Raw genomic sequence first — 12552 nt, forward strand, 5'->3', positions numbered from 1 at the left:
AGATATAGATATAGATATCTGTATCTATATCTATATATATATATATATATATATATATATATATATATATGTCAGAAGTTCACAAAAAACATTTGACAAAAATTTAAGTGTAAATGGATGTTTTCTTTTTGTGCTTAATATAATACATTTTAATCTTTAGAGACAGATTCAATAATTGTTCAGATTTAATCAAAATGTGTAAAGGATACTCAAATCAATACTTAAATTGTTCATTTGGTACTTCATGCAGTTTTATTCATAAATAATATTGGTTTATTTAATAAATATTTAAACTATTATACTCATAACAAATACAGTCGTAACACTATACAAAATATTTATAACTTTTTATAATTATGACTTTCCACGTTTGCAATCTGCTAAAGCAGTGTGATGTACATTCCCAGAAGGATTGTTTTAAGTGAAGCTATGTTGCTGGAAAGTTAAACGTATTAACAATCATTCATTTTTATTTCAGATTAAGTTACACTGACTACATTTACTGAAGGAATAACTCATTGCAACCGTGGCAGTATCTCTGTCTGAGGGGATAACACTGTAAAACTGAAGCGACCAAAGGTCTGAAGATGTGGAGCATCCCATTCTCCTAGAGAGACCTCAGTCAAATGTCCCTCAAAGATGCTGCACTGTTAATGACGTTGTGGCAGGAAAGGGAACCCAAACTTTTACAGGAAGCCACAGACTCCTCCCCTTGGACACTAAGTGTAAATTCAGGCTACTCTGCATTGCAGAAGTAAAAGAGTAGTTTCTGTATGTGTTTGACGTTGTGGTTATCAGCATAAACTTTATAAGACTTTTTTTGCAAGCCTTATAATAACCACAAAACAAATCCACATAACAGATAAAAAAGAGATAAATAAAAGTGAATCAAATCTCATTCTTTAGCCAGATTTACCAGAAACTACTGCATGCACCTTCATGCTATCAGTCATTGATTACAAGCCAATTATTTTTGTTTTCCATTTCTTTCTTTATTGATCTGTTAGCTTATACAAAACTGGTTCTTGACCTCTGTTATTGACTCACTGTTAACAATTTCTGTTCTTTTGAACAACTAAAACAGTTACTGTTAAAATTATGTTTGCACTATACTATACTATACACAATTTCTATCAAAATAGGTCTTTTATAAACAATTATATTAACATAAGCACAAAGTTATATATTTCGACAAGTACTGATAGAAACTACAAAATACTAGTAAAGTTATGTTTAGAGAGATCACCATAAATTAAAAAAAAAAAAATCAGTATATCTCAGAAACCGTACTGTGCCTCTGTTAGATACACTATGAAACTCTTGGCTTTAGGTATTCACTAAAACTTATCGATTTAATTTATCTCTATGAGATTGTTGAGAATCTACGAGAATCTCCAGCTATAGAACCTTTGATTACTCAGTTCAAGGAGCTGATAATCCTGCTTCATTCCCTAATTTGTTTACTGAATACACATTTATCAGTCACCTGCTGTATGCCAAGCACTATGTTTAGCCAAAGATAAACATTTGAATAAGACCTGTGCTCTATACTAAGAAGTTCGAAATTCTTCTGAGGTGACAGAGAAGTGAATATATGGCGTTATATAAGACAGTGTGCTACGTGCTCTTATGGAAGGGAGCTCAGAATGAGTTGATCACCAGGAAATATATAATTTTGAGGTCAAGTAATACGAATATAATATAAACATTTGAGGAGTGCCTTATTTTTTTCCTAATCTAATCATGAGCATAAATATATGGAGGTTTTTGCCTTAGTAAAAATAAATGGAAAAGGTATTAGATTCTGAGGGTGAGTGTTTCTAGATCTTTTATGTTTGTCTGTCTGGAATCACCTTGCAAATTTAGTTTCTCATTTTTTTCTTTTGAGAATTTCCTAGAAAATAAATTGGTGAGATCAATTTGTAGTATAGAAAATGCAACCTACAGTTTTATTCATGCACATATTATTTGCAAAATAAATGATAAATTTATGACAGTCTCAAAAAACTCCCAAACTCCAAATAAAAATAATGTGTCAGACTGTTTCACACTCTAGTTCATAATTAAACCCAAACAGGAATTGTCTTTATATTTACACAAATACCATATCATTTTATAATGTTTAATAAATAATAGATTTAACTTTCTAACTCATGTATTTTTAGGAAAAATAATACAATTTTTAAAACAAACTATATTATACAGAATGATTTATGAAAAATAATATCTGTAACACTGAATAAGGTACAATATTGACTTTGCCTTAACATCATACTATTGACAAGCTATGAATCAAAGCTAAATTTTATAATAAAATAATATCAAATAAATAAACTATTATACTTAGTATTTCAAAATATGCCTGGAATACTTAGACCTTGGAATTCCATTTCTATTTCCAGGTTATTCTGTTGTTATTTAATAAATTGACTTATGAATATTTTAGGCGTATGCATAATTTCTCTACAAATGCATGTCTGACCTTGTTTTATAGATAGTTCCTTTCTCTTTGTATTGTCTCTAGTGGCAAATCGAATTTGCCATATATAAAAACAATAAATATAAAACAATATAAAACAATGATATCTAAGCTGATTTATTCATGAAGATGGATGTCTGTACTCTAACTCATAAGCGAGATATTAGGTTGGTGCAAAGTATTGCAGTTTAAAAGGTTAAAAACAATTGCAAAACACACAATTTCTTTTGCACCAACCTAATACATAATAAATATATGTGTGATTGTCTTTGTACAGTAAAACTAGTCATATATTCCACCTTAAAATAAAGTTAATACTATGTGTCATGCATTTTGTTAAGTAGCAAGGCCTCCTTCTAACGCTCATGTAGTTTCTTAAATCTGGAACAGGGTTAAAAGTCATGAAACAAAAAGGAAAAGAAAGTGCATTCAAACATACTATGCATTTGTACCCTCAATGTCAATTCCTTTAGATTATACTAACTCCATACATAAAAAATTCCAGCCAAACTTTCAATAAGAAGGTCCAAGTCTGAATATTGTGTTGACTAGATACTGCTCTATAACTCACAGCTTGGTAAAGGTGCTATCTATTTTTTTTTTAGGTTTTTATTAAAATATACTTAGCATACAATATTATTAGTCTCAGGTGTACATGGAAGTTGTTCAACATTTACATACCTAAAAAAGTGATCAACATGGTAAGTCCAGCAGTTACCAGACACTGTACCACACTATTACAATGTTATTGACTGTATTCCCCATGCTGTACATTACATCCCCATGACTTATCTGTTTTATACCTGGAAATTTGAATCCCTTATTACCCTTCACCTTCCCCCATCTTTTTTTTTTTCAATTTCAGTTGACATTTAATATCATTTATATTAATTTCAGGTGTACAACATAGTGATGAGACATTTATATAAGAAGTGATTGCTATGGCTAGTCTAGTACCCACCTGGCACTACGCTTAGTTATTACCGCATTATTGACTATATTCCCTATACTTTACTTTACATTCCTGTGACTATATTGTAACTACCAATTAGTACTTCGTAATCCCTTAAACTTTTCCATCCTGCCTCCATCCTCCCCCTCCAGTACCCATTTAACACCACACACAGTTACTACAGTATCATTGACTGTATTTATTACACTATACCCTACATCCCGATGACTACTGTGTAACAATTGATTTGTTCTTCTCCATCCCTTTCCATTTTTGAACCACCCCCTAGCCTCCATTCCACCTGGCAACCAGCAAAATGTTTTCTGTATCTATTAGTTTGTTTCTGTTTTGTTTTATTTTGTTCTTCAGATTCCAGATATAAGAGAAGTCACATTTCATCTGTCTTTCTCTGTCTGACATACTCCAGTCAGCACAGCACCCTCCAGGTCCATCCATGCTGCTGCAGATGGCAAGAACCTATTCCCTTCCCTGGCTGAGCAATATTCCATTGTACACATGTACCACCTCGTCTTTATCCGTTCTTCCATGGACAGACACCCATGCTGCCTCCACATCTTGCCCATATTAAATAATGCTGCAATGAACATATGGATGTGCACATCCCTTTGAGGTAGTGCTTTGGATTTCTTCGGATAAATATCCAGAAGTGGGATTACTGGTTCCTTTGTCTCTTATTATAGCCTTTGTTTTAAAGTCTTGAACTAAATGTGTTGATCTAATTTAACAAGATGTCATTTTAAATGGACTAAGTGGCCTTTAGATCAAGACTTTTATATCAGCTTCAAAATTAGGAACTCACAGAGAAAAGCTGCATATTTGTTCTTATACTTGAACAAATCTGACACTCAGATACAGAAAATTATTTCATGTCACCAAATTGGTATATTATCTGAATTATTTCATGTCACCAAATTGGTATATTATCTGAATATCTATTTTCCTGAAATAGATCATAGGAATAGCAGAGACGATAACTAAAAAGAACAACCTCTCTATGCTCTCTGAGAAAATAAATGGAATAGCTGAACAGAAATAAATTTCCACAACTCCTTCATTGTACTAGGCAATAGCATCTCAAAAACTTGGAGTGTCTGAGGCATACAGTATGAGTTAAACCAAATTAAAGGAAAATGTCAGATATTAACAGAAACTGCCTTCCCAGATACCAGATGAGAGTTACTGGAAGTATGTGGTAGAAAATATGGGCAACCATAACAATATTTCCTACTGTAAATTTAGGCTAGAGAGCCAGAGCCAGAAGGTATGGCATATTCAATATTCTAGTTTATCCATCATCCATTCCAATATCATTCCCTTGTAAGTTCCTGTACTGAAGAGATTGGAAAGCAAAGAAATGTATTCCCTGAGTTTATAACAGTTGTAGTTCTATGTGCGATTTAGTTTTCTATCCTCAGATGCATTCATATGTGATTTGAATTGGAAACCAAATTAAAATAAGGGAGAGAGAAGAGAGAACTGGGTAGGGGGTAGAGAGAGGGAGAAAAAACAGGACACAAGAGGGAAGGCAACTTCTTGGCAGGCAAGTGTGTAGTGGCTTGGGAGCCTACAGTCCAGTGGTTACTTCTTTTTAGATTACAGAGTACAGTTAAAGCAATGGGAACCTGTGGCTGCCAGTTGGTACATCAGCTTCCCAGTCTCAATTTCTGGTGTTGGCCAAGTTAAGTATATATAAATTAATGTGCTGTGTGTTATCATGGTTATTTAAAATAGACAAAATATGGAAAAAAATAAATGTTCCTCAAGAGTGGATCACTTAGATAGATAAATGCACATTAATAGATAAATGTATTTAAACTCACTTATTAAAATACTGTATATCTGTGTTCATTTTCAAGGAAAGATGCGATGATATAAATATTCAGGCATCCATTCCCTTAACAAATATTTATTGGACACCTACTATATACTTAAATGTAATAGATACTAATGATGAGAAATACATACATATATATATATATATATATATATATATATATACTTTAAATATATGTTTATATGTATACATATATGCACACATTTACACATATGTATCTGTTTCCTTATATGTGTCATATTTTATATATCTGTTACTGATGAAATTATTATAGTATTCCTTAAGTTGCAATATATTTTGCCAAATATAATTCTAAGTATGTTACAAATGTGACATTATGCGTTTATTCCAAATGATTATGATTTGTTGAGCATTATGATTTGTTGAGCAAAACATAGTGCTAAGTACTTTATATGATTTCACTTAATTAATCCTCACCAGAGCCCGAAACACTAGATCCAAAACCTAGCACTCCTTATACAATAAGAAACTACCACCTAGAGAAACAAAGTACCTCATCCATTGTATATGGCCAGTACATGGTAGTGCAAGCGCCTGACTTAAGCTTTGATTTCTTAGGCATTCACTTTAATGAAGCATCCATTTCAAAGATGACTATCTTGAAAAAAAAAACACATTGCCAGCCATGGAATTTAGATAAAGAGCCAGGACTTTCCCAAGTATCTTTTGTTTTAGAGATCTTTGGTGGCTTTGATAACTGAGCATTGGAGCTGCTTGTGTTTTGTTTTGTTTTTTTTCCTTCCTGCTCTTTAAATTCCTGCTCTTATGTTTTAAATTCATCAATAAAGAATGAACCTTCTAAACCCTAGTCCCCCAATAAAAGCAGAACCCCATGTGCATTTGATTTCTCTCTCTCCCTCCCTCTCTCCCTCTCTCTTTTCACAGGACCTCATTTTGTGGCCTAATGTGCCATGTAATTTCCAGGACTTTTACGTAATAAACTTTTTTTTTTATTTTCAAGTTTTCTGATGGTAATCTCTGAGGACATCATGCAGTGATAATAACACCTACAGGGCCAGGTCAGCCACAACATTCACATAGATAGGCTATGTGTATCTGAGAGAGAAATTAATATACATTCTGAATTTCTGCATAAAAGAAAATTTGTCAGTCCTTTCTTTCCAACTTCTAATTAGGCTTCTTGTTTCTAATTGTCTGTGAAGTTCTTATAAAGTCATATCCTTTCAAAGAAAGTTAATAATTGAAAGTTACCATCCTATTAGCCAAGTGATTGATGTTAGATAATTGCATTGTGAAAGATAGTAGCTACAAATAAGAGCCTTCCTACTTTCATTTGCATAGCACTCTTTCTTAAAGCACCAGGATGTTACTTTCCAAATATTATTACTCACACTTTGTTTTATAAACAAAGCACCATAAGAAAAGAACCAAGGTGACAGTGAGAAATGAAACATTCTATTATTACATATTATGTGGTTATATTTTCTTCTTGAATTTACAATAATGCTAAATATATTAATGCAGCTCAAAGGGAAATATAACCTGACGAACTTCAAGTATAAAATACAGAAAAATCATTGCTATGAATATCATGGCCAACCAGGATATGCTTATTAATACAATAAATTAAATAATGAGTTCTCTGATTTCTAGGATTGTGCAATTCGAATAATTTAAGAACCCATATGATAACCTATGCTAAGTACTTGGGATTCAACATTGAAAAAACTAAATATCTGCCATCAAAATAGAAATGTGTCATCTAACAAATGAGAATCAATTCAGAAGGCTATGACTCTGTATGCAAATACTTTACACAAACTATTAGTAAAGAATATCAGAGACGGTGCTATGTGAGCTAAACTTTATGGATTGATAGGATTTTGTCAAACTAAGAAGGAAAAAAATAACAATTCCAGGCAAAGGAAATAGCATTAAAGAAGCGGACATGGTAAAACTACATGGGACATTCACATAATAATTTGCAATCTAGTACAGCTAGTGTGGAGAAGGTATGGCAGTAGGTGGTGGCAGATCAAACTAAAAGATGGATTAGAGATATATAATGCAATTACCAGCTCCATTTTAGAAAGATAACTCTGGCAACAATTGAGGGTGGGGATGGGAGTAGGAGCAAAGACCGAAGATCATTTTTGAGTCTATTGCCAGAATCTAAGTGAGAAGTGATGAGACAGTCAGAGTAAATGCCGTGGAGGCTGAATGGGTGTGTGGGAGGGGGGCGGGGGCATAGAAGCAGGGGGTTGGGCATAGGAACATCTAGAGAGATATGCTCGTACAGTCAACATCAAGGTGTTTAGCTTCATGGGGAAATTTAAGAAGGAAACAAGAAAACTTCACTTCTAAAAAGTGTGTGATGTGTTGAGAACTTTAATTCATTTCACTTCACAACATCTCTGTGAGACAGTCAGTACTATGCCTGACTTATTTACAAAACAACTGAAACCTGACATCAATAGTTTACTCTAATTCACACACAAAAAATTCAAATCTGTTAAAAAGAAACAAGCCCATAATGGAGTCATTTCTGCTAAGCAAACCAAGATTTAGTACGTAACCTAACTATAGTTACAACCTTTTCCCGGAATGTAGTCTTAATTCATCAGTGCAGAATTCTGTGGTCAACACCAATGAGGTAACACCATTCTATTCCCCCAAAAGAAGATGAGGTAATCTGCCACATAGATAGCTTTCATCCCCAGTAGGTATGTTACCTAAGTCTAAAATGATATTTGTTTTGATCATGACTTCCTTGTCTTGTCTCTAAAAACCCTTCTTTACTGTAGCACTTTGTTTGCTATCCTCTTCTATTTGTTAGAAAGGATACTGCCCAATTCATGAGTTGTTCATTAAAGCCAATTGGGTCTTCAAGTTTGCTCAAATTTTTGCTATTTAACAAATCTAAAAAACAATAGCTATGCAGACCATGAAAAATTCCAGGAAATACTAGCTATCCCTTTGAAAATTATATCCATATCTATATCTGTATCTTTAACTATTATCTATCTATCTATCAATCTATCTATCTTTACCATTTATCTATCTTCAGCATAATCCTTCATAATAAGGAGGAATTATATTCTTAAATTCTGTAAAGAGTTTATTTAGAGTAACTATTATTTTTATGTATGATATACTTGCAATGGCACTTCTAATGTCTTCCTTTATTCCAACTCAGTTCCTGTTAGCTCTGTATGACTTTTTGCACAGCCTGAACACCTGTTTAGAAACTTCTGTAAAGTCTTAACAGTCCATGAATCTTAGTTCCAGCATTAACTACTCTGAACTAAAATGACCAAAAGCACACCCCTCCTTCCACTGCTCATGCTGCATAGAGTTGTCAAGCAACAAAGGACAGTTTAGAATCAGCACACAGAAAACTCATCACATTTGATTTTATTACATTCTCAATATGGTTTGGAAATGCTTAGAATTATCAGTCAACATATCTAAAATAATTAATACTAATATTTGCTAGGTGTCAATCAGCGTTCTAAGTGCTTTGCATGCATTACCCCATTTAACTCTCACAATGCATAAATTATTATTTTTATTATTTTTATTACTATTATAATTATTATTACTGTGAGAGCCACAGAGGTTTAGGAACATTAAACAAATATTTCAAAGTCACAGAACCAGTATCTGTCAAAAATAGAACTCAAATCCACTTTTATTTGAACCTAAAGCTATTTTTTATATTATTTTATGTTGTTATTATTATTGTATATCAAAGATCTTCATACAAAGTCCCTTACCATAAGCAGAGTAAAAAGTAGGCATGGAAACTGACCTTAATTGCATGTCACAGTTGCTTAAGTAAGAAATAAATATATCAAAATAAATACGAAGATATTGAAGACAACAATGCAAGAAGTTTAAGAAAAGTGTATTTCTAATTACTAATTTAAAAAATAATAATACTTTTAAAATTAAAAGCCAATGGGCATAATTGCCTCCCTCTCCCCTTTTCTTTACCCAAAAAGTCCTTGAAAAGATATAATAGATTTTACACCCTTTTGAAATGTAAACTTGTCACATCATGATGGAAAACCAGATCATATCATATACAAGCAGTAAAACCTATATTTCAAGAAATTCTTCGAAAATATGAGAGTGATGGGGTCTGATTTACTGATAAGAGCAGAGGAAACTAAAAGCAAAGGCACATGATGGAAGATTCCAGAGATACTCTTAAATGTCAGTTAATAATCAAAAGTAAGAGGGGGTGTACAAGGAGATAGGGTCTTCAGTAGCATTTTTATTTATCTATTCTAAGAAGATCCCATGGGCAGCATGGGCAGCATGGGCAAGACACTCTCAACCCCCCTCAATCATTGTTTAAACAGTCTGAACTATCTACTAAGAAAGAGCTCCTATTATAATAACCAAGTTTAGAGACATGTACTAGTAGCAGAGGTAATGCCAGAGTACCACAAGGATCACTGAAGCAGATACAAAAGGAGAAGAAATACATCTGATTCAAGTTGCAATGCTGAAGCAGTGATTCTTTGAAGCAAGGCCTCTGAATTGGCAGGCTCTGGCTAGAGAAAGAAAGTAGAGAAGCCCCCAAACTCTTGAACCTAAGAGAATGGTCAACTGCCATAGTTGGAATAAAAAAGTAACTATACATTCTCCATTCTTCATAATCACACAGAGGTTTTAGCTATAATAAGAACACAGGTTCACTGACAAGGAAATGTCAATAAACAAATACAATTTGGAAGAAACAATATTGAATAAACAAATATTCAAAAAAACAAACTTTCATATAAAGACAAGAATCCCTACAAAAGAACCACAATAAGGTAACTGAATTTAAGGAAAATATGTACTCATTCTTTTCAGTAAAAATGCATAGCTAACACAAAGGAAAAGCCCTTTGTAAAAAAGACATTAAAACAATATGTTAAAAAAAAAACACAAAATAAGCATGACTGACTATCGACTTTGTAAACTGGAAGATATATTAATAATTGAGAATTTCTACCTGAATGATGAACCCAGAACAAATGGTAGAAGAGGTGAAAGGAAATTTTGGAAAACTAAAAGATTTTTCCACGTTTCAAGATTCATTGAAAAGCAGTAAATACAAAGAGAATACAGCAGAACGAATACAGAAAAATGAAAATATAGCTAAATAAATTTCCCAGAGTTGTGGAAAGATAGTCTTCTTAAGACAGAAAGGACACACAGGGCTCTAATCAGAAAAAAAAAAATGCAAAAAACAACTTCATATATTTTAATGAGACAAATTTAGACATCCTTGTCAAACTTCTGAACTCCAAAACTACATAAAATAAAAACAACAGAGAATCCATGGAATAAATTTTGCTATCACTGATAAAAAACGATAGCCTTAAAGGAAATTATTTTAAAGATATCATCCTGTGTAGAAAAAAAAAAAACAAAAACCAAAAAACTAACATTTCAATTGAATACTAAACATTTTCTGAAAATTCCTGGGATATTCATAGATAATAAATTGAAGAAGACAGAAATCAAATGCAAAAAACACTGTGAGTTATAAGACACTGTTGAGGGAAATAAAACAAAAAAAAATAATTATATATAACTATACAATTACATTACTCAAAAATATGAAATAACATTGTAGATAAAACTATCTTGGGGCTAGATAATGGGGAAAGATTAACATATAATGAGGAATGTTAAAATATTGTAACATATCAGTGAAAACTGAATTTGAGACATAGTGTTTTAAATGGAAACAAGAGCAATATTTTGCATTAAGAACAGTTTAACTACACCAAGGAGATAGAACAATAGACATATTTTTTTACATTTAACAATATAACTATAAAATGTATAAAGCACGAAAATATTAGTAAGAAGAAAAAATTTAAAACTTTGTATGTTTCTGATAAGCTTCAAGAAGTCTCACTCAAAGAATAATAAATCAAGTTATGAGTAAAGAAAAATAGTATATGATTAACAAATACCCCAAAGTAACGTTATATTCAAACTTCATATATTAGGAAGCACAAGAAATCCTAGTGAGTTTTAAAAACTTAAGAATCCCCCGTACCCACATTACTTAACAAAAATGAAATAAATTACAATAAAACAAGAATAGTCCTATTGTATATCCACTTATAAGTTCACTTAAAATTAAAAAGAAAATGTATACTGCCAGTAAAGAAAATTAAGAAATCAAACCAATTAGAATTTTTCATATTACATCTATGAAACTCAGTTAAAACAGTTTTCTGGTAAAATGATAGTTATAATTCAAAATTAGTAAAAAATAAGTAGGCCTAATCAATAAAATACTTTAAAAACAACTTTGTTGAAGCTATTAATGATAATCACGAAAATTTAGTAAAGATATAAATAAATGTAGCCAGGAAACAAACAAGCAAACAAACAAACAAATAAATACATAAGTGGGCATAGTACAACTTTAAAAAAACACATTTTAAAATCTCAATATAATATATTAAGTCCTAAGAATATATAAAACATCAAAATTGGTCAAAAAGACATATAAAACCTGACTGGACTAATGATTATAGAAGAAATAGGATAGGCAATCAAAGATAAAACCAAGACTTTTTATAAATGTGTTATAGAAAGGAAAAAAAGAATCTGCCTAAGTTTAAAAATAAGTAAGTAGTAAACGTGAGATTCAAATCCTGATTTGCCAGACTAGTAATTCATTGTCTTAAACATTATAATAAAATAATAGAATAATATTAATAATGATGATTATGCAAACACCCTCAAAATATATTTAAACTAATATGAATTAATAGGGTTTGATACAAAATAAAAACTTTAGTTTCCCATTCATTGGTAGAATTACTATTAGAAAACATAATTAAAAGAAAACATTCAACTGAACATAGTTATAAGTATTTTAAAATAATTAAGAACCAACATAAAAAGAATTGTGGCATATATAATTTTTTGATCATCACAGAAGAAACACACATTTATAATATATATATTGTTAATAAATGTGATGTGATAGATATCCTCACACATTCAGTGGAAGTGTGAAATATTCCATCCTGTCTGAGAAGGAATTAGAATACAATTTTCTATGCAAAACAAAAATGCATAAATTTTTTTCTGGCAGTTTAACTTCTAGTTTGTCTATCTCTTTGTCTCTCAGAGAGACAGACAGACAGACAGACAAAAATTTACAATAAAGATTATAATGAAAAATGTAAGGAAATATGGATCTGTTCAGTAAATTATAAGTCCACAGACCATATTTCAATGTACAGACTTGGAAAGTTA

The sequence above is a fragment of the Rhinolophus hipposideros genome (genome assembly GCF_964194185.1).
Source record: "Rhinolophus hipposideros genome assembly, chromosome: 6".
NCBI classification, from domain to species: domain Eukaryota; kingdom Metazoa; phylum Chordata; class Mammalia; order Chiroptera; family Rhinolophidae; genus Rhinolophus; species Rhinolophus hipposideros.